This window comes from Schistocerca piceifrons, chromosome 7 (assembly GCF_021461385.2).
Source record: "Schistocerca piceifrons isolate TAMUIC-IGC-003096 chromosome 7, iqSchPice1.1, whole genome shotgun sequence".
Taxonomy (NCBI): domain Eukaryota; kingdom Metazoa; phylum Arthropoda; class Insecta; order Orthoptera; family Acrididae; genus Schistocerca; species Schistocerca piceifrons.
The window spans coordinates 185553195-185576193 of NC_060144.1; the positions used below are offsets into that span (position 1 = coordinate 185553195).

At 42.1% G+C, this 22999-nt stretch overlaps 1 protein-coding gene and 1 non-coding gene across 2 annotated transcripts in view; both read left to right on the forward strand.

Annotated features, from left to right (window-relative positions):
- LOC124805539 (protein goliath) overlaps positions 1-22999 on the forward strand; it is a 663220-nt gene that overhangs the window by 109717 nt on the left and 530504 nt on the right. The gene's annotated exons all lie outside the window — the stretch shown is intronic.
- On the forward strand, positions 11276-11350 carry Trnat-ugu. Its single transcript has one exon. It is a non-coding gene; the product is annotated as a tRNA-Thr (tRNA).

Below are 22999 nucleotides of genomic sequence, written 5' to 3' on the forward strand. Positions count from 1 at the left end.
TTGGAGTACTGTTTGCTCGTTGAAGAAAAATGGTCCACCTATGCAGCCTTTCACCAGTGCAAACCACCCATTCACCTTTTCGGAGTCCCTGACGTTTTCCCAAAAACTATGGAGGTTTTTGAACATCATATGTGAATTTTGTGCCGATTAATCTTCCCACGTCTGTATGGAAGGTTGATTTGCCACAAAAAACCACTTTCCTGGGTAGTTCGGGTGTGTCCGATTCGGTCAAACATCTCAATAGCAAATTCGGGACGAAACTGCAAGTCGTTTCGCTTTAACGCCTGCACAATTCGAGCTTCGTAAACGTGCAAGCAAAGTTGTTTGTGCAGCACTTTAATAGTTGAGTGAAGGTTGTTCAGCTCTCGTAATGCTCGGCGACCAGATTTCGATGGGCTCCGTTGGAAGGTCTCTCGATTTCCTCTGCCATTTCATTATATGCGAGTTTCCTGCCCAAACCTGAATGTCTGTTTACAGTCCTAGTCTTTAGGAAGTTGTCATACTAAGTATAAATCATCTTAACGTCTGATGCTCCCTTTGAAATTCACATCGAAAATTTATTTGGCCAAGATAGGGCTCTTTCTTGAGCTGTTGTCATTTTGGCAATTATTAGCGTTTGAAACAAAGCAAAGGGAATCGTTAAGAAAAAGTAAGACACAAAAAAAAAAGTTTTGAGTTACCTTACATGATACTGCAAGTAAGCATGTCTCATACACTACTTGACAACTACTAAGGCATAGAGACATTGTTGGAGAGGATTAATCTAATGATGGACGATATGGAACACAGTACATACGTAACAGAGGTGGGGTGGTGTATTTGTAACGAAAATGGATACAGATTTCACCACAGGAAAAAGCAGAACAACAGACATAAATAACGTCCATTTCTGTCACAGGTCAGACTCCCAACAAAAAGGTCCATATTGAAATCTCAGTAAGGAGTACACCCTCCTAGGGCACTAAGGAACATTTTGCACGTGTTATTAGTGTTACTACGAAACTGTTGAGGAATCCTTTGGAAAATGTTATCCCACTTCTCACCCAGGGTGGTTTTCAGTTCTTGCACGGTTCGGTGAGGGGCTATTCGTTGAGAAACATGTCTGGCAAGAGGATTCCAGGCAATGTCTATGGGGTTTAGGTCTGGGGAGTACACATGCCATTTAGTACCTCCAGTATCTTTACTTTTCAGTGTGTCACACCTCAGCGGTCAAGTGGCGGGCATTGCCTTCCATAAACAAAAAGTATGTATCTACTGCATACCTAAACAGACGGACACGATCCAGAATAATGTTCATGCAGTACCGTTGTGCTGTAACGGAACCTCGCGCTAAGACATGCAGCAGTGTATGGCCATTGTGCATAATACCTGCACACAACGAAATTTCTACGACATACCGATGACGTTCATGAGCATCCAGTGGTGCGTAAAGTGTTCGCATGGCCATTGCCGCAGTGAAGGGGGATTCGTCAGATAACATCACTCTGGACCACTGTCGCTGATCCCGACGAACACGCTCCCTTCACCAAAGAACTCTTTATCTACAATTCCGTGTTTGAAGTGGGATGCATTTAATAGGCTTCAGAGAACACAAACCAGACTGATTTATTCGTCGCGAAATGGTCCTGACAGACACACGTGTACTGGTAGTGGTTGTAAGGTCCGCAGCGATCTGCGTGGGAGTGTGATGTCGCTACTAGGGCCACGTATCGATCATCTTGTGGTGTGGTGGTCCGTCTACGACCACCAGCATGCTTTCACATAGTATTTCCGCCTTCATCGGCCTTTTTAATCGCGAGATTACACTTCTATACGCTCCCGTTACATGACCACAGTAGTGACACTTTGCCCGGCTTCGAGCCGTCCAACTGCTGGTCCACGATCGTAATCACTCAAGTGATGTTTTGCAGACATGTTGCCTTATCAAACGGACTATCGTCAAACACCATACTGCATGAACTGTCGGATACATACATGGCGTTCGTACAAAGGTTCGCTGCACTTCACACTGCCCGCCCTCTACATTTCCTTTTCCTATCATTGGTCGTTTGTTCCATAGCAGCTGTCGGTTGCTCCATAACAGCTGTCGGTTGCTCCGTAGCAGCTGTCGGTTCTGTAACAGCTGTCGGTTGTTCTGCACCAATTAACAGTTGTTCCTCAGAAAGTGTCGATTGTTCCACAATTATTGTCAAACAGTATACTTTTGGAAATCAGGGAGGTTTCATCATGTGTATGTCTTTGTTATCCAAATAATATAGTATCGACTGCACGAAACGAAGTTTTTTTTCCTAACCAGCGGAAGCACCACCTGGCCTCGCTATGAGTACTGTTGGCGGAAGCACGCTGGCCCGTGATAAGATAAGCTCCGTTCCTGAGGCTCGTGTAGGAACGCATAAGGAGATAAGCGCTGTCACAGAGGTGGTCGCTCGTATCACGGGGACGCTGTCGTGCGCGACTTATTCCTTCCTGTCTATCAGTATCAGCTGCACGCACCGGGAACCCGTGTTGACTTTACAGGTGCTCCTGACGCTAAGTGAATTAAAATTTTGCCCAGTGTGAGCCGTTGTCGTGACAGAACAACAAACAATGGGGTATTTTCAACGGAGTAACAGATTTGAGTGTGTCTGTGAATGGAGCCACGTCGTATTTACCATAAAATTTCTCAGTGTTTATTTGATAACGGAGCACCGCAACATTACAGCATCGTTATGTAGTGAAGGAACTATCGCCTCGTTTTCATGCACGAGTTTTTAAATGTGACAGATATATCCTTATGGTCAGGAAACAATTTCATGGTTTGAAATTGCTTGGAATGATTCAAATGCCTCTGAGCACTATGGGACTTAACATCTGAGGTCATCAGTCCCCTAGAACTTAGAACTACTTAAACCTAAATAACCTAAGGACATCACACACATGCATGTCCGAGGCAGGATTCGAACCTGCGATCGTAGCGGTCGCGCGGTTTCAGACTGAAGCGCCTAGAACCACTCGGTCCTTGGAATGTACCGGGTGATCAAAAAGTCAGTGTAAATTTGAAAACTTAATAAACCACGGAATAATGTAGATAGAGAGGTAAAAATTGACACACATGCTTGGAATGTCATGGGGTTTTATTAGAACCAGAAAAACAATGTTCACAAAATGTCCGAGAGATGGCGCTGGACAGCAAAACGTTAGTGACTGCGCATGACAATCGTGTGTAAAAGGAACTGTAATGTTTAGACGATAGACCCCGTAGTGGCCGACCGAGCACAAGGCGTAATGCTGCTGAGACAGTTCAGGAAGAAGTCAGTGCTCGTGCAGTCGATCGTCGCACCGGCATTCCATACACTACTGTTTGGTTGGCACTTATGCGTACCCTCCGATGCTATCCGTACAAAATCCATCGGCATCATGAACTGTTACCTGGCGATTTAGTGAAGCGGAGGGCATTTGCGGTGTGGGCATTTCAAAAGATGGCGGAAGATGACGATTGGTTGAGTAATGTGTTGTGGACCGACGAAGCTCATTTCACGCTCCGAGGATCTGTCAACGCCCACAACTGCAGAATTTGGGCTACCGAAAATCCTAGAACTGTCGTGGAAACTCCATTGCACGACGAGAAAGTCACGATACGGGTTGGATTTACCACATCTACCGTTATCGGGCCTTTTTTCTTCGAGGATGTGCGTGATTCTGGTTTTGTAACTGCTACCGTGATGGGTGAGAGGTACGCCGATATGTTACAGAATCACATCATCCCCAGCCTGGCTGATAAACACCTGCTGGAACGTACGATGTTCATGCAGGATGGCGCTCCACCCCATATTACTAGACGCGTGAAAGATCTCTTGCGCGCGTCGTTTGGTGATGATCGTGTGCTCAGCCGCCACTTTCGTCATGCTTGGCCTCCCAGGTCCCCAGACCTCAGTCCGTGCGATTATTGGCTTTGGGGTTACCTGAAGTCGCAAGTGTATCGTGATCGACCGACATCTCTAGGGATGCTGAAAGACAACATCCGACGCCAATGCCTCACCATAACTCCGGACATGCTTTACAGTGCTGTTCACAACATTATCCCTCGACTACAGCTATTGTTGAGGAATGATGGTGGACATATTGAGCATTTCCTGTAAAGAACATCATCCTTGCTTTGTCTTGTTATGCTGATTATTGCTATTCTGATCAGACGAAGCGCCATCTGTCGGACTTTTTTTGAATTTTAGTATTTTTTTTGTTCTAATAAAACCCCATGTCATTCCAAGCATGTGTGTCAATTTTTACCTCTCTATCTACATTGTCCGTGATTTATGCAGTTTTCAAATTTATACTGACTTTTTGATTACCCGGTATTTCGTCAACTGGAATAGATTTATTGAAACAGCGACAAGCAACGCACTTTTATATGAAAACGTTCATGGAGGGGAGAGAGGGGGGAGGGCAGGAGGAGTGTTAACACCGAAGATGGTTGGTTGGTTGATTTGGGAAAGGGGACCAAACAGCGAAGTCATCGGTCCCATCGGATTAGGAAAGGATGGGAAAGGAAGTCGACCGTGCACTTTCAAAGTTATCATCCCGGAATTAACGTTAAATACATTAAATGAATACGCAATTGCAAGTGAGGACAACCATAAGGTGTAGAACGGAATGACGACAGTGAAAATTTGTGCCGGGCCAGGACTGGAACCCGGATACCCCGCTTATCGCGAGCTGTCGCCTAACTATTTGGCTATCCGTGCGCGACTCGGTGCCAGGCCCAAACTTCGATATGTCGTCAACGTTCGGGTCTGGCCGTGAGTCGTGCACGGGTAGCCAAATGGTCAGGCGACAGCTGGCGATAAGCGGGGTATCCGGGTTCGAGTCTCGGTCCGGCACAAATTTTCATTGTCATTCCATTCTATAGCCGATGGCTGTTCTTATTCGCAATTGCGAATCCATTTAATGTATTTCATAACGGCTGTAGTCGCCGCAGTGCCCACACGTCCAAAGGAGCTTTGCATCGTAATCAGAATAACACAGTCACTGCAATATCGTACCGTATATATCCCGGCATTTGCCTGAAGCGATTAATGGAAATCAAGGTAAACCTACATCTGGATGGGCGAATGCGAGTCCAGTGTGCTAACCACTGCGCCATCTCGCTTGGTAAGAGCGAAGTGTGATCTGTTTCTGTTAGAGGAGTGGGCTGCATATCCGATATAATTATTTCCTCAGTTGCGTCGTAGTTTAATGACTTTATTTTAGTTTAATAATCTCCTCTATAGCTCGAATAGGAGCACGCATTACATTCCATTTCCTTGAACTACAGAGGCAACAAAGGATACGCTAAGAGACTGTTTTGTGCTTTACGCCTAAAATTTCAATTTTTAATGTACGTTTTTACAAGATGTGTTAATTTTTCTGCTATTCCAAATTCTTTTACTGTCGTCTATATGTAGTTTTGGTTATTACTTTCTAAAGCCTTTTTCATATCTACAAGAAATATCTTCCATCTAGGATCAGTAAAATGAAAATATTACCTACTGTTGTCTGTTTTTTCTAACACCAAATTGCGAATCATCCGCAATTTACAGAAAAGATGTAATAAAACCACCAAATGCTGTTTTATTAAAATTTTTTATTCTTTCGATTAATTTGAGTTTTAAATGATCATAAACTCGACAAATGTTTTCGACATAACACAGGAGGACGGTTCATTGACATCAAAAGTACAGTTAAAATACACGAGTTGAGTGCACAAGACATCATGGCTTTGCACTATATTTCACTTTTTTTAAATCAAACGAACAAGTTATGAGTGTATAGCGCAGTAACGATTTGACAAAATTAGGTTTATAAACATTTCGTATGTATTGTTGATTAAAGAAATTCCCATGTAGTTAATGCATATTGGTGGTTCCTATTTTTCTAGTGTGGTAAATGAGAATATCTTCAAGTCTTATAGGATTTGCTCTTCTTACCAAATTTTACCCATTAGTTCACGATGTTTTTCAAGTACGGATGTATAACTTTATGGAATATGGTGATTATAGAGTAATTTTACAAGAAAGTGAGCAAGAAGTGAATTCATTAACCATAACATTGTACAACAGCTTACTTGGAACAGGACAAGAAATTAATCTTGTAGATTCGACATTAATCAAATCAGAGATCGCCAAAATTTAAAATCTTGGATAGGAGATTTTTAAAGAAGCGGAAGCAAATTAAAAAACAGAAAAGAAACAACTACCAATTCTGAAGTCTACGATTTATATGAAGACAAAATATCATATCCAGAATGATAGAAAGCGGATACTTTGATGAGGTAATTTATTGCCGCTGTAAGCCGTTAGATGGGGAACCTGCATCAGGGATCGTGCTCCAGACTGGCTGTTTAGCAAACAGATAGTGCTACAATCTTCTGACTAATTATTGATGAAGAATTCGAATTTTGAAGGGACCGTCCTAGACCTTGAAGCGGCTCCTAAGAAATAATTTAAATAATCTAAATGTGGACCTGGCGGGGTAGCGCAGTGGTTAGTATACTGGACAGTTATTCGGGAGGACGATGGTTCAAACCCGAGCCCGGCCATCCTGATTTAGGTTTTACTTAAGGCAAATGCCGGGATGGTTCCTTCGAAAGTGCACGCCTGCTTTCCTTCACCATCATTCACTGCTCAGAGCTTGTGCCCCGTCTCTAATTTCCTCCTCCTCCTCCTCCTCCTCCTCCTCCAATTGTGGTACAGTATGAGTTCTCTTCTCCAAGCGCTGGGTACGTCTTCTAGAAGCGAACCTACGAAAAACTGTTCCTCATTTGCAATCCCTGTTTATTGACGTGGTCAACATCTGCGCCAAAACTAACGGGATTATGAGATTACGTGGATGATAATAGGGCACGCAGATAAGCAGATTATAACTTGTCTGCATAGAGTCCAACATAGAAAAATTATCCTAGTGGCCGTTTCTTTGGGCCGGGATTTGTCGCCAGGTTTCCGACTGACTCAGTGAAGTGCGTAACGTTGTAAGTCGAGTAACTGGTACCTGTGTGGCCGCTTCCTGTTGTCATTGTTTTCGCCAGTCTATGGACAGATATACAGCAGTAGGTGGGTGACGTGTTGTGGCACTGACTCATAGCAGCTTTGCGTGGCTGTCACCTCGGTTCCACAAACTGTTCTGTTCCGCTGTGTTCTGTTCAGTGCTGTTGTTAACCGACGGAATCGCCGCGCTGTACCATTTAACACCCTTTTTAGAGCCAAGGTCAGGTCTAACACAGCTAATGCCTCGTCTCACCTTGTGAAACACCCAACTGGGGGTAGCGGCTGTCGGCTTTCTAAACATCTTTCTGTATCTCCCAGTATACCTAGGTAAACGATAAAGTTAACCTGCAACTGTAGGCTGTATGTTCCTATATAAATCTTTGTATACCTACACTTGGCTATTTACACGTTTTATTTTCCTGAGTAGATTGTCAAGTGTTTTATATGCATATTTCACCCCTTTCTGTGCCAAAGCTGGATTCACTACAGGCAATGCAGATCATTTTTCCTTCTATTATTGTATCTGTGTTACTCTCAAACCCAGGCGAATTGTTGATAACAAATTTCATAAGTGAATAAATGTGCTGCGAGCCTACCGTTAATATTTCCAGCTATTTAAGAGATGCCTACAAGGCATACGTGTATAAACCCCGAACGTAATTCTAATCACTTTCATTTATGCAGTGACTTCTTTTTACCTAAGAGAGGAGTTGTCTCAGAACATTATCCCATCGGCGTGAGCATCGGTAGAAATTTTTCCAAGACGGGGGAAGATTCTAAATTTTCCAATTTTGATATAACTCATATGGTGAGTTTGAAAAACGCGTGCCTCAAGAATAAACTTAACAGGAAATACACAAAACTTGTTATATCTCCAACCATTGATATCCATTTCGTATTTTTAATGTAAGTTATTTTGATATCCTAACGATAACCATACTTCGCGTTATGTACGAAAAGATGTACACTTTTCGCATTAATAATAGCAATGTGGACATCGCTTTTTTGATTCGAAGATCTGAAGTTACGTCCTTCTCATCTTCAATCTCACAGTATCCAACGAGTTACGAAATAAAGTTAGAAATTATCCAAAAAAGTATTTATTCACATTCGTGAAACGTCAGGTTGAAACTGAACATGAAACATCTGAAAGAGAAAAAAAAAGTCAGAACGACTGAGGAAACCCTTTGATTATCAACAAAAATAACCAATAAACGATACTTCTCGAATCGGAGAAACAGGAAATAAACTTTAAAAGAGACTTGTGTAACTGACAAGACAAACTCCCGAATGCATCCCCCCCTCCTCTCAAGATTTAGTGGTAAAGTGGCCCAATGGATAGCCCATCACAAACTGAACACAGATCAAGCATGAAAACGTGAAAAAGGTGTAATGAACTCTGAAAAAAGAAGCAAAATAGAAACAGTGAGAGGTCTAAACTCAAGATTTGCAACATCTACCGAATTGTAAGAATCAGACCGTCGTAGTTGTGTGGTCACGGTGTTGGACAATAAAGCGGGAGAGGCGTGTTCAAATCTCTCTCCTGCCCTCTTTTTCCCATAAAATTATGAACTTCCCGTCCGGTCATTGATCTGGCTATTGCAAACGGACGTTACACCATGACACAGACAGAAGTCTGAATACAACGACACGTCAATGACCGAACGGACAGTTCGTAATTTTGTGGAAAAAAAAAAAGAAACGAACGCGAGGGAGATTTGAACACTAATCTCCCCCGCTCCCGTCGTAGTCAAACACCGTGACTAGATAACCACGATGCCGTTGATATCCAAAGATTAGATTAGATTAGTACTTGTTCCTTACATCATGAATACGACACTTCATAATGATGTGGAACGTGTCAGGTTAATAAAAGGTGTCTATAAAAATATTATATTACACAAAATATTACATGGCACTTAATTTTTTTTGTATTTTTTTTATTTGTGGGCGTTGGGGAAATTATCCACTTACTATATCCAAAAATCCATCTAATGAGTAGGAGGAGTTGCCATTAAGAAATTCTTTTAATTTCCTTTTAAATGCTATATGGCTATCTGTCAGAATTTTGATGCTATTGGGTAAATGACCAAAGACTTTTGTGGCAGCATAATTTACCCCCTTCTGAGCCAAAGTTAGATTTAACCTTGAGTAGTGAAAATCATCCTTTCTCCTAGTGTTGTATCCATGTACACTGCTATTACTTTTGAATTCGTTTGGGTTGTTAATAACAAATTTCATAAGTAAATGTATATATTGTGAGGCTACAGTGAAGATCTTTAGCTCTTTAAATAAGTGTCTGCAGGATGATCTTGGATGAGTTCCAGTAATTATTCTGATTACACGCTTTTGTGCAATGAACAATCTTTTACTCAGTGATGAGTTACCCAAGAATATGATGCAACACGAAAGCAGAGAATTAAAATAAGAGTGGTAAGGTAATTTACTGAGATGTATATCGCCAAAATTTGCAGTGATCCTAATAGCATAAGTAGATGAACTCAAACGTTTCAGCAGATCTTCTGTGTGTTTTTTCCAGTTCAACCCCTCATCAATGCATACACCTAGAAATTTTGAATATTCTACCTTAGCTACCGATTTCTGATCGAAGTCTATATTTATTAATGGTGTCATTCAATTTACTGAATGGAACTGTGTGTACTGTGTTTTGTCAAAGTTTAATGAGAGCCCATTTGCAGAGAACCACTTAATGATTTTCTGAAAAACATCGTTTACAATTTCACCAGTTAATTCTTGGCTTTTGGGTGTGATAGCTATACTTGTATCTTCGTAAATATAGAATGGCAAGTCTTTAATATATATTACGAACAGGAGAGGACCCAAGACCGAACCTTGCGGCACATCATTCTTGGTTGTTCCGCAGTTTGAGAAATCACCAGTTTTTTGCATAATTCGCTCGATGTTGTGCATCTTCAGCTTGGATCGTTCACTGTTTGTTTTTTTTACAGTTCAGTACGCCTTCTTCCTGTTTTCTTGCTTGATATGTCTTCAGTTTTTGACGGGCTATCCAGTGGCCAAGTTAGTACTAAATCTGAGGGTGGTGCGATGGCGTGTTTCCCTTGTTAGACGCCATCTACAATTCTTGGTTTGCTTTCAAACCTTCATATTTTATGACGTTACTGGATATATTCCGTTGTTTTCGCGGCTCCTACTTTCTTGCGTGGGGGTAATGTGGACAGATGACTGGTACGTATATGAGTGTCACATCTATGATGTGCGGAATGACTGCAAGCTAGGTTGTTGGATGGGCCCCTTTCTGCAGCTCGATCAGAGCGTTACAAGGAAGTAACAAAGAAAAGATCGAGGTCACTATTATGGCGCTGTCCTGTGTACGTTCGCATCCATCTTCACTGCAGAACGGCGCCAGAACCGACGCCGCATCAAGGAATGTTCTGATTTCCATGAACAGCATAGCAACAGCGAAAGTGCAAGATATATAGTGGTCTGCTGAAGGGACAGTATTTCACATCGCGATCGGCAATGTTAAATGTGCAGTTTAGTAGAGCCGAATTCTGTAATGAATAAAAGTAGAGTACCCAGATTCCAGAAGGGGGAAGTGCTCCCTCATGCCCATGCCTCCCCCCCCCCCCCCCGCCCCCCTTCCTACATCCCAGCCACCCCTTGCGGACTCCTGTGCCCATAATACGTGCAAATGAGTTAACATACTGACGTCTGTACCCCAACGTTGGCAGTTACTCGTATGAGAAAAGTTCCGGAGCGTAAGTGTTTTAGCAGGATTACTATATAGTTTTTCCAGTAGATTAACGCGAAAACCTTTCAAAAACTGGGAGTTGCTGAGCGAAAAATGGGTCGGTGCGTGTTAGGAATTGCTAGGTGAGGCACCAAAACAAATAAACGGATTAGGGAACAGGCTGCAGTAGTCAGACGTATCTGTAATGGAAGTGGACGCGACTGTAGTCAGACGAATGATGGTAGCTGGACCAAGGAAAGAATTAGAATTATATTAATACCTTCAGCTGTTGACGGGCGTTGATATATATCAACGGGGGACAGGTGAAAATGTGTGCCCCGACCGAGACTCGAACCCGGGATCTCCTGCTTACATGGCAGACGCTCTATTCATCTGAGCCACCGAGTGCCCGAACTCTTACGGGACTTGGTAAGAATGTCTTTCACGAGTAATGAGTGTGTTGGAGTGGGACACTACGAATGTAGTGTGTGGACATACAAGGTGAGAATGTGGATCTCGCGGGTGGCGTGCGCGAGATAGTCCCTGCAGTAGCGCTATCTTCTGTGCCCTCGGTGGCTCAGATGGATAGAGCGTCTGCCATGTAAGCAGGAGATCCCGGGTTCGAGACCCGGTCGGGGCACACATTTTCACCTGTCCCCGTTGATATACAGGGTGTTACAAAAAGGTACGGCCAAACTTTCAGGAAACATTCCTCACACACTAATAAAGAAAAGATGTTATGTGGACATGTGTCCGGAAACGCTTAATTTCCATGTTAGAGCTCATTTTAGTTTCGTCAGTATATACTGTACTTCCTCGATTCACCGCCATGACTTCATACGGGATACTCTACCTGTGCTGCTAGAATATGTGCCTTTACAAGTACGACACAACATGTGGTTCATGCACGATGGAGCTCCTGCACATTTCAGTCAAAGTGTTCGTACGCTTCTCAACAACAGATTCGGTGACCGATGGATTGGTAGAGGCGGACCAATTCCATGGCCTCCACGCTCTCCTGACCTCAACCCTCTTGACTTTCATTTATGGGGGCACTTGAAAGCTCTTGTCTACGCAACCCCGGTACCAAATGTAGAGACTCTTCGTGCTCGTATTGTGGACGGCTGTGATACAATACGCCATTCTCCAGGGCTGCATCAGCGCATCAGGGATTCCATGCGACGGAAGGTGGATGCATGTATCCTCGCTAACGGAGGACATTTTGAACGTTTCCTGTAACAAAGTGTTTGAAGTCACGCTGGTAGGTTCTGTTGCTGTGTGTTTCCATTCCATGATTAATGTGATTTGAAGAGAAGTAATAAAATGAGCTCTAACATGGAAAGTAAGCGTTCCGGACACGTGTCCACATAACATATTTTCTTTCTTTGTGTGTGAGGAATGTTTACTGAAAGTTTGGCCGTACCTTTTTGTAACACTCTGTATATCAACTCCCGTCAACAGCTGAAGGTAAAAGTATAATTCTAATTTCGTTCTAGACAGCTGCAGGTTATCAATGGTGTCTTTTCTTTCGGACATGTCCGAAAGAACAGACACCATATCCATATAAGTATAAGGAAAGACATGGTTGGATGCCAGCAAATACGAAAAGATGGAGACGGCTACCTAACGGGAAGTCGGAAGGTGATATTAGAAATTATGCAGGAGAAACATAAGCCGACATAGTTGAAGGCCGTAATGTATGGAAAAATTCAGATGAACAGTACAAGTCGTGATGATGACTGCCATGAGCGATACATCGTAATAAAGTAAATGATGGTTTCTGATGCCTATACTCAAAACACACAAGTAAATTATGGTAGTACAGTTTCCGGAAGAACAGCAGTGCCTATGGCAGGCATATATCACATTCCAGCAGCAGACCGCGCTGCCAACACATTGGAAGCTGACTGACTTAGCATCACCCAGTCAAGGTGAGGGACGCTCCAGTCCCCCTATTCTTGTCCAAACTCTGCTAGCCTTGTTGCTCTATAGTGCAGGAAGTTAGGACCATCAACTGTTAATTATTTTGTTAAGGAGAATAACGACTATTCTTCTACAGTTTTTTTCTCCACCCAGCTATGTTTATTGTTATTTGTTTATTTCCCATCGGTCTGGAAATCATATAGGTGTACCCGAGGTCTAGGAGTAGCGTCTTCCATTAGTAATAATAACCTCTTGGGCCCCGGGTTCGAACCTAGTCATTGCTTAAATTTTGAATAATATTCATTAGAAAACCATTGCTGAAGACTTCCGGCATAAGAAGTCACTCTCGGTCTGCCAACGGCCTTGTCAAAGAGAGCGGGCCGGCCTGTGTGGCTGAGCGGTTCTAGGTGCTTCAGTCTGGAACCGCGTGACCGCTACGGTCGCAGGCTCGAATCCTGCCTCGGGCATGGTTGTGTGTGATGTCCTTAGTTTAGTTAGGTTTAAGTAGTTCTAATTTCTAGGGGACTGATGACCTCAGATGTTAAGTCCCATAGTGCTCAGAGCCATTTGAACCATTTTTTGAAAGAGAACGGAGGAGTAGACAGATGTTCAGGGCACTATCTTGCTCTTCGGGTAGTATACTGTCCTTAAAAGGCACAGGAATCAGAAATGATAAACGGCACGAGGGAGCAGATGGCCATGGAAACCACGGCCTTAAAGGCACATAACGTTAACCACAGGACATGTGGTCTGTAGTTCAACCAATGTCATGGTGATATCTCTGCTGGCAAAATATTCTGGATTAGTCCCCCATTCGGATTTCCGGGAGGGGACTGCTAAGGGGGAGGTGACTGTGAGAAAAAGACTAAATAATAAACAAATCTTTCTACAAGTCGAGGCGTGTAGTGTCACAAGTTTCAACATGGTACGGAAGTTGGAAAATCTGAAAAAAAAATATAGGTTTGATCAGTAGAAATAAGAGAGGAGAAAACACTGAGTTCTGAAATAAATTTCATATGGTAACAGCGATTACTCTGTTCAAGAATCACAAGAGGAAGAGGTATGCATGAAAAAGGCTTGGAGACACGGGAAGATCCCAGCTGGATTACATCATGGTTAGATATGGATTGTAATGTGTACCCAGGAGCAGATACAGGCATAGATCACAATTTACTAACGATGGAGAGTAAACTGAAGTTTAAGAGAAATGCTCGGAAGAATCAGTGTGGAAGGAATTGGGATACTGAACATTGAGGAAGGATGGGATGCGTTTGAAGTTCGCTAAAAATGTGGATACTGTGATAAGGAATACCACAAGAGGCAGTTCAATTGAAGAGGCGTGGACATCTCTAAAAAGAGCAAACACGGATGTTAGAATGACAAACAAAGGTACTGGGAAGATTACTATGAGGAAACCTTGGCTAACAGAAGTGTTCATGGAAAGGCAGGAATACAGGAATATAAATCACTCAGGGATTAAATAATTAGGAAGTACAGGGAAGTCAAGGTGAAATTACTGCAGGAAAAATGTGATGAAATAGAAAAAGAAATGATCGTCGGATGGGATGAGTCAGCGTATAGACAGATCATAACAACCTTCAGTGAAATTAAAAACAATGCCGGCAACGTTAGAAGTGCAATAAGAGTTGCACTCTTAAAACGCACAGGAGCGAGCGGGTAGGTGGAAAGAGTAAATCGAAGGCTTCTGTGAGGGGGAGGATGACGTGATAGAAGAAGCAATTGGTGTCGATAAGGAAGAGATAGGAGATCCAGTATTATAGTCTCAATTTAAAAGAGTTTTGGAAGACTTAAGATTAAATAAGTCAGAAGGGATAGATACCATTCCATTGGAACCTCTAAGATTGTTTGAGGAATTGGCAGTCAAACGATTATCCAAGCTGCTGTGTAGAATCTGACTCTTGCGATATATCAGACTTTCGCAAAAATATCATTCATATAATTCTGAAGACAGCTGTAGCAGATAAGTGCAAGAACCATCGCAGAATTAGTTCAACTGCTGATGCATCAAAATGCTTGACAATAATAAGTAGCAGAAGAATGGAAAAGAAAATTAAGGATCTGTTAGATGACCATTTGTTTGGCTTTAGGGAAGATAAAGGCATCATAGGGACAGTTCAGAAGCTGCGCTTGACAATAGAAGAAAGACTGAAGAAAAATGAAGACGCTTTCTTAGTATCTGTCGATGTGGAAGAAGCGTTCCGACAACATAAAATAGTGCAAGATGTTCGTAATACCGAAAAAAATGGGTGTAAGCTACAGGGAAAAACGCATAATACACAATATCTAAAAGAACCAAAAGGGAACAGTAAGATAAAAAGACCAAGAACGAAGTGCTCGGTTTAAAAATGTGGTAAGACAGGAGTGCAGTCTCTCTGTTCAAATTATACATCGAAGGAGAAATGACTGAAACAAAAGTAATGTTCAAGATAGGGATTAAAATTCAGAGTGAAAGCGTATCAGTGATAACATTCGCTGATGGCATTGCTATCCATAGTGTAGGTGAAGACTAATTACAGAATCTGTTGGATGGAATGTACATTATAATGAGTACAGAATATGGATTGAGAGTAAATCGAAGAAAGATGAAAGTAATGAGATGTATCATACACGAGAACAGCGAGAAACTTAACATCAGCACTGGCAATGACGACGTAATGAAGTTAAGGAATTCTGTTACCTAGGCAGCACAATAACAGATGACGGACGGAGCAAGGACATAAAAAGAGACTAGCACTGTCAAAAAGGGCATTCCTGGCCTAGAGAAGTCTGCTAATATCAAACATATGCCTTAATTTGAGGAAGCAATTTCTGAGAATGTACGTTTGGAGCACAGCACTCTATAGTAGTGAAACATCCACTGTGGGGAAGACCGGAACAGAAGACAATCGGAGCATTTGAGATGTGGTGCTACAGAAGAATGTTGAAAATTAGGTGGACTGATCAGGTAAGGAATGAGGAGAGGAACATACGGGAAACACTGACAAGAAGAAGGGACAGAATGATAGGACATACATTAAGAGACTGGCATACTACTAAAGGGAGCTGCAGAGGGTAAAAACTGTAGAGGATGACAGATATTAGATTATACACAACAAATAATTGAAGACGTAAAATGCAGGTGCTACACAGGGGCGAAGAGGTTGGCACAGATGAGGAATTCGTGGCGGGCCGCATCATGTCAGTCAGAAGATTGATGTCTCAGAAAAAAAGGCTTCATCCTCGGACGCGTTAGTTCTATGATAAATGTCATGCAACAGCAAGTATATCCGAATACAAATGGTTCAAATGGCTCTGAGCTCTATGGGACTTAACATCATAGGTCATCAGTCCCCTAGAACTTAGAACTACTTAAACCTAACTAACCTAAGGACATCACACACATCCATGCCCGAGGCAGGATTCGAACCTGCGACTGTAGCAGTCCCGCGGTTCCGGACTGCAGCGCCTAGAACCGCACGGCCACCGCGGCCGGCTATCCGAATACAGTCGCGGTGGTATATCATATCGGTCACAGAGCTAAGGTCCTGCGATGAAGCCGTAGTTGCTTCTGAATTGATAGTAAATGAACGAAAAACAGTAAACAAGATGAAATGGCAAGAGAACGTCTTTATTCTCCACAGCAAAACTCTGCTAGGTTTCGGGTCCTCCACTAACTTCATTTCAGTACGAAAAGAAGGAAAAAATACAGTTTCTCCGATAGCTGCATACTTACTATTCTGCGAGTTTTCCGTTTAAGATAACTGCATGTATAATCAGTCCTTTTACATATTCATGTTTCACCTTCTCAGAATAGCTGAGTACTGTCTCATTCTTTGTCTTAAAAGTGTGCTGTAGACTTAAGGGTCGTGTAAGATAGTCTGTGAAAGGGAGTCTGAGGATAATATTTAAAGCTAAGCGCTGTTTCCTCATTCACAGTTTTCGTAGGTTCCAGGAGACATTAAAATGTCAAAACGGTGCTCTCATTGAATGTGGGTGCATGATATTAGGAAACATGTAACGATGAAGACCGCAATGGAAAAAGACTAGGGCGGCCATTTATGCAGCAAAGGATGTGAGATGGCTGCTGCTGTAGCTGCTGATTTTATTTATTTAGCGTATGACTAGCATCACGACACACAAGGAAACACTTTTTCTTGAATAATGCATATACAGGTATTTAACATACAGGAAAGAAAGTCATGATTGCGAGTCGATTAAATTTACAAAGCATAGGCTTATGCTGAACGTACACAATTGATGCCTTATTTGCTAAGAGGAACTGTTTCGCATCGCCAGGAAATTGTCGATTTGAGCACGTACGTATGACGTGCTGAACAGTTTGTCGTTCTGCGCCAGTCACAGCTGGATGCTGCTTTTAATTCCTATCTGTGCATTGAGTCAGCATGTATTCCACTATTTTTCTTTATTCTATTGAGTGCAGACTAGATGTTGCGATGTGCTTCAACCCCTGGTGGCCTGGTCGAGATGCAAGGCATCCTCAGCTGTCCTGGGGTAGTGTTGTCCTGCCATATTTCTATCCATTGGTCTGCTATTTTTGCTCCGTTGTCCACGAGAGATTTTGCATCTTGTAGAGGTGGTGACGGGAGAGAGTGCAGAAGTGTCCTCACGTTTGGGGGGGGGGGGGGGGGGGGGTAAGGATCAGCAGCTGTTCGGGAGAGCTACATGGCTGAGAACAGGCGAAACTATTTCTGATTGTTCCTGTGATGATGAGCATAGTCTGGTTGAGCTGCGTATCGACGAGTCTGATGTATGGGCTGTTCATCCAGACTGCAGCGCAGTATTCTGCCACAGGGTACTCCAGTCCAAGGGCAATTACCTAACACTCAAACCTCCAGACGTCAGACACTCAGATCGGTATTAAACGTTGTATGTCGATAGAGTATCAACCTGAATTCCGGTTTAGTTGGTACTATGTGCTAGCGTCCAGCAGAACGAGCGTAAACGTTAATTAAGTGACATCAGAACTACAGAGCACAGTAAAATCATAACTGTGAGTAGTTAAGTATAGCTCCGTGAGGAAATTGGTAGAGCGTTGAATCCTCATAGCAACGGCCATGGGGTTATACGCCAATTATGACTATATATACATTTTTTTACTGTATTATGAGTGAAAGTGTTATGTGGGACAGACGTTTGACATGTAAGAGGGCTGTTTGGAGTTTACACTATGTTCTCTTGACAGTCTGCTTTCGCTTCGTTTCTTTGAAGGTAGATAATCTATAGAGTACATTTATAGTTTCACAGAATATTGAATCAGAACAGAAAAATAACGAAACGGTTGCATCAAAAAAATAATTATAATACACATAATAAAATTAATAGTAGTAACAGTGAACAAAATAATAAGACCAATAATAGGTACATGACATTTTAAAAAATCAATGCAAACACGACCCCCCCCCCCCCAAACACACACACACACACACACACACAGTGTCATTCATTCAGGGACAAAGGCTCAACAATAATGGTTACATACGAAGAGATGTGTGAAGCAAATTACATATAACAATCTCCCGCGTAAACAGTTAAAAAAATTATCAGTGGGATTTGAACGCGGAAGCTTTGGTACGAGGACCTCACGCTCTACCAACTTACCCACAAATCTACCAGGAATTATTCACAAATACGCCTTTCCTGCGCTTCGTAGTTCTGATGTTATTTTTAATTGCCGTTTACGCATGTTCTACTGGACGGCGGTGCATAGCACGAACTAAATCTGTGTTGGTTGGTACCCGATAGACATACAACGTTTGACACCGATCTGGGTGTCTTACATCTGGAGGTCTGCGACTAAGTGTTAGAACTGAAGAGCCCCATGTCGTGCCACATAGTTTCTGCACGATGTTGTTTCTGGACTTCATCCTAGTGGCAATTTTCAGCAAGTGCTCGTTGAAGCTAAGCGTCGTGTCAATAGTTACCACTAGATAACGTGGACTTTTGTTATTACACAGCTATTTACCTTCAAAATATACCTTTATTTCCTTGTAGTTAAGATGGAAGCTGATGACTTCTGTTTTGGCAGCACTTGGCTCTAACCTCCAGTTACGGAAGTATTTGCCGACAATTTGGAGATATCCAGTCAAGACAAGACTCGCTGACGCCAAGGTATTTGTGGGTCTCAGCAAGAGCCCAATCGCCAGCATATTGAAATTGATCGCCAGCATATCCATATTTCATTGATGTTGCGTTAGGCATGTCTGCAATTTACAGGGAAAAGATAAGAGAGGCTAGCACTGATCCTTGTGTAAGGGCGTTATTAAGCTTCATTAGAAGGCTCACCTTATTACACTTCTACTCGGAAGCTTCTATTGCTTAACATGGCATTGATGGGGTTTCCAATTTTAAGACATGGCTTGACTCGTAAAGTTTGAATATAACCCCTTGCTTCTATACAGTATCATAGACTGCTGTTACATCCATAAACATAGTTGAAGTCTCTTGTTTGCTTTGGAGTCCTGCTTCAATAGGAGGTGTCAGTAAGAGTATCTGGCCGGTGCAGCTGCGGTTTGGACGACATCCTGCGCGTTCAGCATGAAGGTTTCGGGAAATTTTGTGACGTGATTCTATTTATGCAGTATCTTACCAAAAGTTTATATACTACGCTAAATAAAGCAATGGGTCGGTAGCTTTGCAGTTTGTCATTTAGTTTACCTGGTTTTAAGATGTATATGATTTTTGTTCTTGTCAAATGATGGGGTATGTTACCCTCTTGAAAAATACCAGTAAAGAATGCTGCTAGCGAATTTTTTTCGTGCTTCCCACTGTGGATTCGGAATTACAGAGACCGTAAAAACCAGGTACCTTTTCTGCTTTTATTCCTTTGACAGATTTTTTCTCACTACTGAATGGTCTGGATTAGTCTGACTCAGGTTAAGAGGCTAGTTTGAGAGCGTTCAATTCCTTTTTAATCTTAACAGTATGTGATCGGACGTTAGGAGTGCTAGAGGTGGTCACAATGTTATTTGCTACTTTCGTGGAACTAACAGCCTCCTTCGTGCGGTCTGTTGCGTTAGGACTTCCATGTTTTCTCAGCAGGGACCAGGCTTCTCTGCTTGAGGTGCGGAAGGCCTCGACTGTTGCAGTCCACTATGTACGATGACGACAACGACGACGACGGTGATGCAGAAGCAGCCACGGAAAGTATACAGAAGAAGGAATTCTCTTACTCGCTGACTCCTATTCAGTTAACACACTGTACTCGCATTCGGGAGGACGACTGTTGAAACCCGCGTCCGGCCGTGCAGATTTAGGTTTTCCTTGAGTTCCCTAAATCGTTCCAGGCAAATGCCGGAATGGTTTCTTTGAAAGAGCACTGCCGATTTTCTTCCACATCCTTGACGTATCCGAGCTTGTGCTCCTCTCTAATGACCTCGATGTCGACGGCACGTTCAACCCAGTCTTCCTTCTCTATTCCTGTCATATTCTGCAATGGTAAATAAAAAAGGATGGTCTGTGCGATAATGAACCCGCCATCAGCTCTCTTACCTGATTTAACTGGTCCAAAGATGGAATATAACCTCAACAGGCAGTAAAGAGAATACTGTTCGTTTTCAGTGATGGTGTAAAACTGTTTCGATGCGTTTACGTGGACCTTCTACGCTGACGTAAGTTATGACAATGAAGCGTTGTGTTTGTGTCAATAGGTCGTATCTAATTAGCAACGTAAGACGGGACAGAAAGACAGAAAAAAGCTGTAAACGCACCGTGGATAATTAGGATAGATTTGTAGGTGTATCAGCACGATATTCCCAACGTGTCTACAAGGAACTGTATACTATTCGCCACCATGTGTCACAACGTAAGCACAACGGTCGTAAAAAGATCCTGACTGACAGGGATAAGACATGAATGTCACGCATTGTCAATGACAGTCAGCCTGTCTTAGTGAATATAAGTTCATCTCAACCAGTTCTCGATCGAACATTGCGAAGGGAACGGCATCCAATCTACATTTGAAGCAGCGTACCTCGGAAAAGGCCGCTTCTCACAGACGCTCATAAAACTGCATGTCTTCAGTGGGGCAGATAACATAAACTTGGCAATACCTGGCCGGGGGCGTGTACTGCGGTTTTTCTACTCGCGTTTTCGCTTCTTTTCAAGTGATGCAAGGCCGAGTGCACAGATTAAGGAGCTTCACTTCCCGTCATCTTACTACCGGTAGACGTTCTTTTCTTCTCAGGCATATCGATTGCTGTTCTGCCTTTTTCGTTTTTTTTTTCTAAGAGGGGATTTCGAATAGGTCTGTACCACGGTCGATATTTCACTAAATCGGACAAACTTTGACGAAGTCAGGGCAAACAATGATTTAACTGTCTTCATTTAAATGAACCATGAAATCCTTTTGGCCACTTCAGCATTTTGTCGAACTGACAAACAAGCCCGCAACATGTGTCGACTGTTCCCTAAAAGTCTCATTTTTAAAGTATTTAAGTGATACCTGATATTTTAAATTAATAAAAATGGCACCAGAAAGAATAAATGTATAATAAAATTTATCTTTTTATGTTTACGTGTTGATGCAGTCTGGTGTTTTTGACAGTTAATAAGTTTCGCCGCTGCCTTTTCGGGTGAACGTACAAACTATTTTTTGCTTTCAATATAACAAGGAGATGTTTATATTTTGTCTGCACTCTCTTCAGTTTCGCTATTGAAAACATATCTGGATCAAATATGGAGAAACAGAATCTGGAAGATTTACGTGCTGTCTCTAACACTTCATACTTACTTTACTTCTGGAGACAAAAGTTTCATGACAGTCTCTTGTACATGATACAGACTTGAACAATTTAGTCAATAGGTTCTTAGGCTCCAGTTTGACGCTGAAATTAAGACAGGTTAAAAATTCTGATGCGAATATTTACAGCAACCGCAAAAAAGAAGAAAGAAATAAAACATCTTACACTAAATATGAAGTTCATGAACCTCCTTTTTTCCCTATAGTGATTGTCGTTTCCGAAAACTAACGTATCATATTTGGCAATGCTGAAAGGACGCTTAGTGTGTTCTCTTTTCGCAAGTGTCACAGCACAGAACGCCGCCTAACTGAAGCTTACTTCGTGTTCTGAATTGCAGTCGAAACGTTTGACATCTTTGTCAGAAACGTTCAACTAGATTTTCGTTGGAATGGTAATAGAAGTAAATGGTAATGGCGAGGAACAGCGATGTTTTCATTTTATCTCATAAATACGCCTCCATACATTCGAGTTCAGCCATTAATTTCCAAAGTCTGTTTACTTACTACAGACTATATACTGTATAAGTCTCCTATTTCATAAAAGAAAACTGCTAAAAACTGTCTTTATTTTCTTGCGACAACGATCACAAAAAAAATTCACAAGGCAATTGCCAGTTTCGACCAGGCAGTTGTCATGAGACTGTCGTACACTGACATATACAGCTACTTCTGTTGACAACGTTACGGAAATCTTACGTCACCCTTTGCAGCACTGGCATTTAGACAGTGTGAGGGCCCCTGGCTGATCCAAGCTGGTAGCTGTTTTTTGAAATGTTTTTGTGATTGTTACCGCAAGAAAAAATATTTAGTCTCCTTTGTAAAATAGCATTTTTTTAAAATCATCTACTTCATCTACATGTATTTTCGGGGCCTTCCGTGATCTTATCTATTGCTAACTTGCTTATCCAGACGCCCTGAGATCGATTTCCACTGAATTTACAGAGTCGCCATGGCGACCTAGAAAGTTTTTTTCCGAACAAAAGACTACCTCATCCACTCACAGGCGCTTTTTTTAGAAGATTAATCTTTTAGTGTTTTGCTGTCAATGTGATATTCACTACATCTAAGACCCAAACAATTGATGCTTTTTTTTTTTTTTTTTTTTTTTTTTTTTTTTTTTTTCTTACTGTACGATGTCAGAATAGCCTTGTCACCTACACACGCTGCTTGAAGAAATGCACCAAAAGCGTGTTAAGAAAGGGATATAGCGAAGTTGTTCTGCAAAAATTCTTTACGGAGATGAGTAAAGAATTCTTTTGTAACCAACTAATCTGTCTGCCATTCTCAGTTTGTTTCACTCGCTTATTCTGTGCCAAGTCTATGGTTTCTACAGTATAAGGGATGTGGTGACTATGACTCATATTTTAATAACCAACAAATTTGCCCATTCGTATCCAACGATACCATGTTTCTGACGAATTTTTCTGTGGTAGTGAAACTTTGTATGGACAAGTTAAAATAAAGGACTTACAGATTCTGGAGGCTCGGCATGTTGCTGTTAGTAGATATGGTACAAAAAGTTCCCAACTGTCAGGGTGCAGTGATCCGGCTCGTGGACTATCAGTAAATGGTCCGGCGAATTATATGATAGAACGAATATTTTCGTTT